Here is a 9799-nt window from a genome sequence, read left to right as displayed (position 1 = left end):
TTGCAAATTTTACGTGGCTGCTACGGGTTGAGCAAGAACCATTCTTACCTACGCATCAAAACCACAACGATAGTTTGTCAAGTTGGTGCTGTTTTAACCTTCGCAAGGACCGGGCGTAGCCACACTCGGTTCAACTAAAGTTGGAGAAACTGACACCCGCCAGCCACCTGTGTGCAAAGCACGTCGGTAGAACCAGTCTCGCGTAAGCGTACGCGTAATGTCGGTCCAGGCCGCTTCATCCAACAATACCGCCGAACCAAAGTATGACATGCTGGTAAGCAGTATGACTTATATCGCCCACAACTCACTTGTGTTCTACTTTTGCATATGACATCTACGCATAAAACCAGGCTCGGATGCCACTGTTGGGGAACGTAGTAATTTCAAAAAAAATCCTACGCACACGCAAGATCATGGTGATGCATAGCAACGAGAGGGGAGAGTGTTGTCTACGTACCCTCGTAGACCGTAACCAGAAGCGTTATATCAACGCGGTTGATGTAGTCGTACGTCTTCACGATCCGACCGATCCAAGTACCGAAAGCACGGCACCTCCGAGTTCTGCACACGTTCAGCTCGATGGCGTCCCCGCCTTCTCGATCCAGCAAGAGGGGCGAAGTAGTAGATGAGTTCCGGCAACACGGCGGCGTGGTGACGGTGTTGGTGAAGAACAATCTCCGCAGGGCTTCGCCTAAGCACTACGAAAACTATGACGGAGGATAAACTAGGGGGACGGGGTTGCCGGCACACGGCTTGGTGTTTCTTGATGTGTCTTGGGTGCTAGCCCTATCCCTCTATTTATATGTTGAGCCTTGGGGTCGAAACTTGGAGTAAAAGCCTCCACAAAGTCGGTTTCACCCGAAAGGCAAGAGTCCTTCTCGGACTCCAGGGCCAGACGCCAGGGTTCCCGGCGTCTGGACCCAGACGCCAGGGACCCTGGCGTCTTGCCCCGGGACTCCGCAAAACTTCCTTTTGCGCTTTCCAAAAACCTCCTGGGCTTTCCCCTTTGGCCCAGATAAAGTGTTCTCGTGCCCAAACATTTCGGGAAACATCCGGAACCCCTTCCGATGGATTCCGGAACCTTTCCGGAGATCAAACACTACTATCCACATGTCAATCTTCACTTCCGGACCATTCCGAAGTTCCTCGTCATATCCGTGATCTCATCCAAAACTCCGAACAACATTCGGTCACCAACATACATAACTCATAGTACTATATCGTCAATGAACGTTAAGCGTGCGGACCCTACGGGTCCGAGAACTATGTAGACATGACCGAGACACCTCTCTGGTCAATAACCAATAGCGGGACCTGGATGCCCATATTGGCTCCTACATATTCTACGAAGATCTTTATCGGTCAGACCGCATAACAACATACGTTGTTCCCTTTGTCATCGGTATGTTACTTGCCCGAGATTCGATCGTTGGTATCTCAATACCTAGTTCAATCTCGTTACCGGCAAGTCTCTTTACTCGTTCTGTAATACATCATCCTGCAACTAACTCATTAGTTGCAATGCTTGCAAGGCTTATCGTGATGTGCATTACCGAGTGGGCCTAGAGATACCTCTCCGACAATCGGAGTGACAAATCCTAATCTGGAAATACGCCAACCCAACAAGTACCTTCGGAGACACCTGTAGAGCACCTTTATAATCACCCAGTTACGTTGTGACGTTTGGTGGCACACAAAGTGTTCCTCCGATAAACGGGAGTTGCATAATCTCATAGTCATAGGAACATGTATAAGTCATGAAGAAAGCAATAGCAGAATACTAAACGATCAAGTGCTATGCTAACGGAATGGGTCAAGTCAATCACATCATTCTCCTAATGATGTGATCACGTTAATCAAATGACAACTCATGTCTATGGCTAGGAAACATAACCATCTTTGATTAATGAGCTAGTCAAGTAGAGGCATACTAGTGACACTCTGTTTGTCTATGTATTCACACAAGTATTATGTTTCCGGTTAATACAATTCTAGCATGAATGATAAACATTTATCATGAAATAAGGAAATAAATAATAACTTTATTATTGCCTCTAGGGCATATTTCCTTCAGTCAATCCCTCCTAGGTAACGGCGCCAGAAATTGGCAAGTCGACGGGAGAACAATTGTGATAGATTGGATAAATAGCTCTTGATAAAACACGAAATCAAAAAATTAATAAAAAAGTGCAGCAAGGTATTTTTGTGTTTTGGAATAATATATCTGAAAATAAAAGCGAATAAAAATAGATCTCAAAGCAAATATGATAAAGAATAGACCCCGGGGCCGTAGATTTCACTAGTGGCTTCTCTCAAGAAATAGCACACGGTGGGTAAACAAATTACTGTTGAGCAATTGATAGAAGATCGAATAATTATGACGATATCCAAGGCAATGATCATATATAGGCATCACATCCAAGATTAGTAGACCGACTCCTGCCTACATCTACTACTATTACTCCACGCATCGACCGCTATCCAGCATGCATCTAGTGTATTAAGTTCATGGAGAAACGGAGTAATGCAATAAGATCGATGACATGATGTAGACGAGATCTCTTCATGTAGGAATAGCCCCCATCTTGTTATCCTTAATAGCAACGATACATGCGTGTCTTGCTGCCCCTTCTGTCACTGGGAAAGAACACCGCAAGATCGAACCCATCACAAAGCACCTCTTCCCATGGCAAGAAAAATCAATCTAGTTGGCCTAACTAAACCAAAGATTCGAAGAAGAAATACGAGGCTATAAATAATCATGCATATAAGAGATCAAAGAAGACTCAAATAATATTCATCGATATAGATCTTATCATAAACTCAAAGTTCATCGGATCCCAACAAACACACAGCAAAAAATGTTACATCAAGTAGATCTCCAAGAGACCATTGTATTGAGAATCTAAAGAGAGAGAGGAAGCCATCTAGCTACTGCCTAGGGACCCGCAGGTCTATGGTGGACTACTCACGCATCATCAGAGAGGCACCAATGAGTATTATGAACCCCTCCGTGATGGTGTTAGATTGGATCTCGTGGTTCTAGAACTTGCGGTGGCTGGAATTGTGTTTCGTCGACTCCTCTAAAGTTCCTGGAATATTTGGGAATTTATAGGGCGAAGAGGCGGTGCAGGGGGCTCCTGGGCGCGCCCTGGTGGGTTGTGCTCCCCACGGGCCTCCCCTCTGGTACTTCTTTGGCCCATTGGGTGTCTTCCGGTCTAGAAAAAATCTCCAAAAAGTTTCGCTGCGTTTGGACTCCGTTTGGTACTGATATTCTACGAAGTAAAAAACAAGCAAAAACAGCAACTGGCACTGGTCACTATGTCAATAGGTTAGTCCCAGAAAATGATACTATAAAATGATTGTAAAACATCCAAGAATGATAATATAACACCATAGAACAATCAAAAATTATAGATACGTTGGAGATGCATCACTGCACTTTTGTTACACTTGTTACTTGTTACCCGTACGAATTATCTCGCTACAAAACTATTTGTTACCGATAATTTCAGTGCTTGCAGAAAATACCTTGCTGAAAACCAATTGTCATTTCCTTCTGATCCTCGTTGGGTTCGACACTCTTACTTATCGAATGGACTACGATTGATCCTCTATACTTGTGGGTCATAAACTGATATGTCTCCAACGTATCTATAATTTGTGAAGTATTCATGCTGCTATATTATCATTCTTGGATGTTTTACAATCATTTTATAGCAACTTTATATCATTTTTTGGGACTAACCTATTGACCCAGTGCCCAGTGCTAGTTGCTGTTTTTTTGCTTGTTTTTACATCGTAGGAAATCAATATCAAATGGAGTCCAAACACCGCGAAACCTTTTGTGGATTTTTTATGGACCAAAAGACCACCAATGGGCCAAAGTAGCACCTGGGGGTGCCCCGAGGGGGGCACAACCCACCAGGGCGCAGCTGGGGGCCCAGGCGCGCCTAGGTGGGTTGTGCCCACCTCGGTGGCCTCCCGCACCCCCCTCTTTACCCTATAAATTCACAAATATTCCAAAAACCCTTGGGGTTAACCTAGATCAGAAGTTCCGCCGCTACAAGGCTCTGTAGCCACCAAAAACCAATCTAGACTTCGTTTCGGCACTCTGCCGAAGGGGGAATCATCTCCAGTGGCCATCTTCATCATCCCGGCGGCCACCACGATGAGGAGGGAGTAGTCCACTCTCGGGGCGGAGGGTTTGTACCAGTAGCTATGTGTTTAATCTGTCTCTCTCTCTCTCTCTCGTGTTCTTGAGATGTCACGATCTTGATGTATCGCGGGCTTTGTTAATATAGTCGGATCATATGGTGTTTTCCCCTCTCTATCTTGTGATGAATTGAGTTTTCCCTTTGAGATTTCGTTTTATTGGATTGAATACTTTTATGGCTTTGAGAACACTTGATATATGTCTTGCAACTGAATACTCGTGGTGACAATGGGGTATCGTATTGATTCACTTGATATATGTTTTGGCACTCAACTCGCGTATTCCCGAGGGGACATTGGGGTAATCTATGCATAGGGGTTGATACACGTTCTTGTCTTTGTTTCTCCGGTAGAAATCTTGGGGCACTCTTTGAAGTTCTTTGTGTTGGATTGAATATTATGAATCTGAATTTGCTTTGGTGTTATTTTAGTACGAACTCTTGGTTAGATCGATCGGAAAGAATAGCCTTGTGTTATTTTAGTACAAACTCTAGGATAGATTGATCGGAAAGAATAGCTTTGAGGTGGTATCGTACCCTACAAACAATTCCGTCTTATGTTCTCCGCTAGATAGGAACTTTGGAGTGATTCTTCGTTGCATCTTGAGGGACGGTTATATGATCCAATTATATTAGCATTGTTGAGAGGTTGCACTAGTGAAAGTACGGACCCTAGGCCTCATTTTCAAGCATTGCAATACCATTTTTGTGCCCGTTTACTATTTGCTACCTTGCTGTTTTTATTTATTCAGATTATAAAAATATATTTCTACCATCCATATTACACTTTCATCACCCCCTGTTCGTTGAACTAGTGCACCTATACAATTTTCCATTGTATGGGGTGTTGGGGACACAAGAGATTTCTTGTATTTGGTTGCACGGTCGTTTGAGAGAGAGTATCTTCATCCTACGCCTCCCAAGGATTGATAAACCTTAGGTCATCCACTTGAGGGAAAATTGCTACTGTCCCACAAAACTCTGCTCTTGGAGGCCCAGCACATGTCTACAAGAATAAAGTTGTGTAGTACACATCATAAACTCTCACCTTTCCGCAATTTGTAGCCTCTTCGGTATCGTGCATTGCCCTTCTCACCTTGAGATGTGGTGTAAATTTCACCGCTGCATCCAAACCCCGTGATATGATATGCTCTATCACACATAAGCCTCCTTATATCTTCCTCAAAACAGCCACCATACCTACCTATTATGGCATTTCCATAGCCAGTCCGAGATATATTGTCACGTAACTTCCACCGTTCCATTTCTATGACACACATCATCATTGTCATATTGCTTTGCATGATCATGTAGCTGACATAGTATTTATGGCTCAGCCACCATTCATCATCTTTTACATGTTATGCTAGATCATTGCACATCCTGGTACACTGCCAGAGGCATTCATATAGAGTCATATTTTGTTCTAGTATCGAGTTGTAAGTAAATAGAAGTGTGATGATCATCATTATTCATTATTAGAGCATTGTCCCAAGTGAGGAAATAAAAAAGAAAAAAAGAGGCCAAAAAGAGCCCAAGAAAAGAAAAGAAAAAAGAAAAAGGAGAAAGAAAAAAGAAAAAAATGAGAGAAAAAGAGAGAAGGAACAATGTTACTATCCTTTCTACACTTGTGCTTCAAAGTAGCACCATGTTTTTCATATAGAGAGTCTCTTATGTTTTCACTTTCATATAACTAGTGGGAATTTTTCATTACAGAACTTGGCTTGTATATTTCAATGATGGGCTTCCTCAAATGCCCGAGGTCTTCATGGCAAGCAAGTTGGATGCATACCCACTTAGTTTTCTTTTTGAGCTTTCATACACTTATAACTCTTAGTGCATCTGTTGCATGGCACTCCCTACTCCTTGCATTGACATCAACTGATGGGCATCGCCATAGCCAGTTGATTAGCCTCGTCGATGTGAGACTTTCTCATTTTTCGTCTTTTCCATATTATTTCCACCACCGTACTCTATTCCACCCATAGTGCTATATCCATGGCTTGCGCTCATGTATTGCGTGGGAGTTGAAAAACCTGAAGCGCATTAAAAAGTATGAACCAATTGCCCGGCTTGTCATCGGGGTTGTGCATGATAAATACTTTTGTGTTAAGAAGATGGAGCATGAGAAGGCTATATGATTATGTAGGGATAATGTTCTTTAGCAATTATATCCTGAAAGACATGATCGTTTGTTGGGATGCCTGAGTATTTATGTCTTTATGTCAAATTACAGATTATTGTTTTGAATCATTCGGATCTTAATATTCATGCCACAAAAGAGAGATTACATAATGAATATGATAGGTAGCAGTTCACATCAAAAAAATTGTTTTCCATCATTTACCTACTCGAGGATGAGCAGGAATTAAACTTGGGGATGCTTGTTACGTCTCCAACGTATCTATAATTTTTTATTGTTCCATGCCATTATAGTATCAATCTTGGATGTTTATTATGCAATTGTATATCATTTTTTGGGACTAACCTATTAACCTAGTGCCTAGTGCTAGTTGTTGTTTTTTGCTTGTTTTTGGCTTTTCAAGAAATCAATATCAAACAGAGTCCAAACATAGAAAAAACTTTGGATTAATTTTTTCTGGACCAGAAGGGACCCTAGAAGCTTCGGGAGAAGACCTGACGAGCCACGAGGGAGTGATAAGCTCGGGAGGCGCGCCCCCAGGCTTGTGGGCCCCTCGTGCACCTCTTGACTTAATTTCGCCTCTATAAATTCTCAAATATTCCCCATACATCAGAGAGCCACCCAAAATACTTTTTCTGATGCCGCAAGTTTCTGTTCTCGAGAGATTCCATCTGGAGGCCTTGCCCGGTACTCTGCCGGAGGGGGAATCAACCACGGAGGGGCTCTACATCAACCTTGCTTCCCTTTCGATGATGTGTGATCAGTTTACCACAGACCTACGGGTCCATAGCTAGTAGCTAGATAGCTTCTTCTCTCTCTTTGATCTTCAATACAATGTTCTCCTTGATGTTCTTGGAGATCTATTCGATGTAACCTTTTTTGCGGTGTGTTTGTTGGGATCCGATGAATTGTAGGTTCATGATCAGATTATCCATGAATATTATTTGGGTCTTCTCTGAACTCTTTTATGCATGATTATTATAACTTTGTATTTCTCTCCGATCAATTGATCTAGTTTGGCCAACTAGATTGATTTATCTTGCAATGAGAGGGGTGCTTTGTAATGGGTTCAATCTTGCGGTGATCTATATTCCAGTGACAGAAGGGGACAAGACACGTATTTGTATTATTGCCATTAAGGGTAAAACGTTGGGGTTTATTCATATTGATTGAGTTTACTTTGTCTACATCATGTCATCTTGCTTAAGGCGTAACTCCGTTCTTTATGAACTTAATACTCTAGATCCATGCTGGATAGCGGTCGATGTGTGGAGTAATAGTAGTAGATGCTGGCAGGAGTCGGTCTACTTGTCTCGGATGTGATGCCTATATACATGATCATTGCGATATAAAGATGGTCATGTGTGGGAGGTACTAGTGAATGATTGTGATTTAGTAATAATATTGGTGTTAAGTTTGTCATTCCCGAAGCATGCACGCATAGTCTCTCATTATGCTAAGAAGTTGGAGCATGATTTTTTATTGATTGTCTTCCTTATGAATGGCGGTCGGGGACGAGCAATGGTCTTTTCCTACCAATCTATCCTCCTAGGGGCCCCAGCAAGAAAACGTATCCGCTTTAGCAACAAAGCGCTCATCCCTTGCTTGTTCTTGAGCGCGCAAGGCGCTCAAGACGGTGATTCTTGCTTAAAAAAGGGCTAAAGCACTCCAGCTTCGAAGCTGGAGTTTGCAACTTCAAAACTACAGGTTTTAGCCCTAGCATAGTAGTACTTTTCTTTGAGGGCTAATAAAATTTCAAATAAGTATGTGAGTTCTTTATGACTAATGTGAGTCCATGGATTATACGCACTCTCACCTTTCCTCAATTTGCTAGCCTCTTCGGTACAGTGCATTGCCCTTTCTCACCTTGAGATGTGGTGCAAATTTCGCTGGTGCATCCAAAGCCAGTGATATGATACGCTCTATCACACATAAGCCTCCTTATATCTTCCTCAAAACAGCCACCGTACCTACCTATTATGGCATTCCCATAGCCATTCCGAGATATATTGCCATGCAACTTCCACCGTTCCGTTTTTATGACGCACATCATCATTGTCATATTGCTTTGCATGATCATGTAGCTGACATAGTATTTGTGGCTCAGACACCATTCATCAGTTTTCATACATGTTACGCTAGATCATTGCACATCTTGGTACACCGCCAGAGGCATTCATATAGAGTCATATTTTGTTCTAGTATCGAGTTGTAAGTAAATAGAAGTGTGATGATCATCATTATTCATTATTAGAGCATCGTCCCAAGTGAGGAAATAAAAAAAGGCCAAAAGAGCTCAAGAAAAGAAAAGAAAAGAAAAAAAAAGAAAAAGAAAGAAAAGAAAAAATGAGAGAAAAAAGAGAGAAGGAACAATGTTACTATCCTTTCCACACTTGTGCTTCGAAGTAGCACCATGTTTTTGATATAGAGAGTCTCTTATGCTTTCATTTTCATATAACTAGTGGGAATTTTTTATTATAGAACTTGACTTGTATATTTCAATGACGGGCTTCCTCAAATGCCGGAGGTCTTCATGAGCAAGAGGGTTGGATGCAGACCAATTTAGTTTTGTTTTTGAGCTTTCATACACTTATAGCTCTTAGTGCATCCGTTGCATGGCAATCCCCACTCCTTGCATTGACTGCAATTTATTTACCTTTATTTTTATTTTGTGTTTTTGTTATCTATCTATCACTACAAGATATGATCCTTGCAATTAACCATCAAGGAATTGACAACCCCTTGTTTGCATTGGGTGCAAGTATTTGTTATTTTGTGTGTAGGTGTTGTTCACGAGGTGTTGCGTGCTTCTCCTACTGGATTGATAAGCTTGGTTCTTAACTGAGGGAAATAGTTATCTCTACTATACTGCATCATCCTCCCCTCTTCAAGGAAATCCCAACGCAGCTCACAAGTAGCAACGTACGCTTGCAACAAAGTAGAGAGGTCGTGCTTTCGGTCTTTCGTTCGAGGGATCGTTCGTGGGCGGTTCGCGAGATCGTTCATCAACGGTTCGAGGACTCCAAGTACGATGTACACCGACACGTCTACTTCCGCTGCACTCCAGAGTCGGTAACAATCATGATCCAAACCATTTATGCATCTTCATATTGTTCCTTGGTGATCGTAGGGAGAAAAAATGTTTTCTACTACGTTTCCCAAAATTCTTACCCCCTCCCCATGGGAGAAATGACTCTTTCACGGGGCTACAGAGGTCACCGTTCATTGCCGTAGTCACAATCGGGGCCGATGGAGGTCATGGTGGTGGCGTTGGTGGCACTGTTGGAAATATGCCCTAGAGGCAATAATAAATGGTTATTATTATATTTCTTTGTTCATGGTAATTGTCTATTGTTCATGCTATAATTGTATTGTCCGGAAATCGTAATACATGTGTGAATACATAGACCACAAAGTGTCCCTAGTAAGCCTCTAGTTGACT

The sequence above is a fragment of the Aegilops tauschii genome, chromosome 5 (genome assembly GCF_002575655.3).
Source record: "Aegilops tauschii subsp. strangulata cultivar AL8/78 chromosome 5, Aet v6.0, whole genome shotgun sequence".
Taxonomy (NCBI): Eukaryota; Viridiplantae; Streptophyta; class Magnoliopsida; order Poales; family Poaceae; genus Aegilops; species Aegilops tauschii.
Note: the sequence above shows the minus strand (reverse complement) of the source record.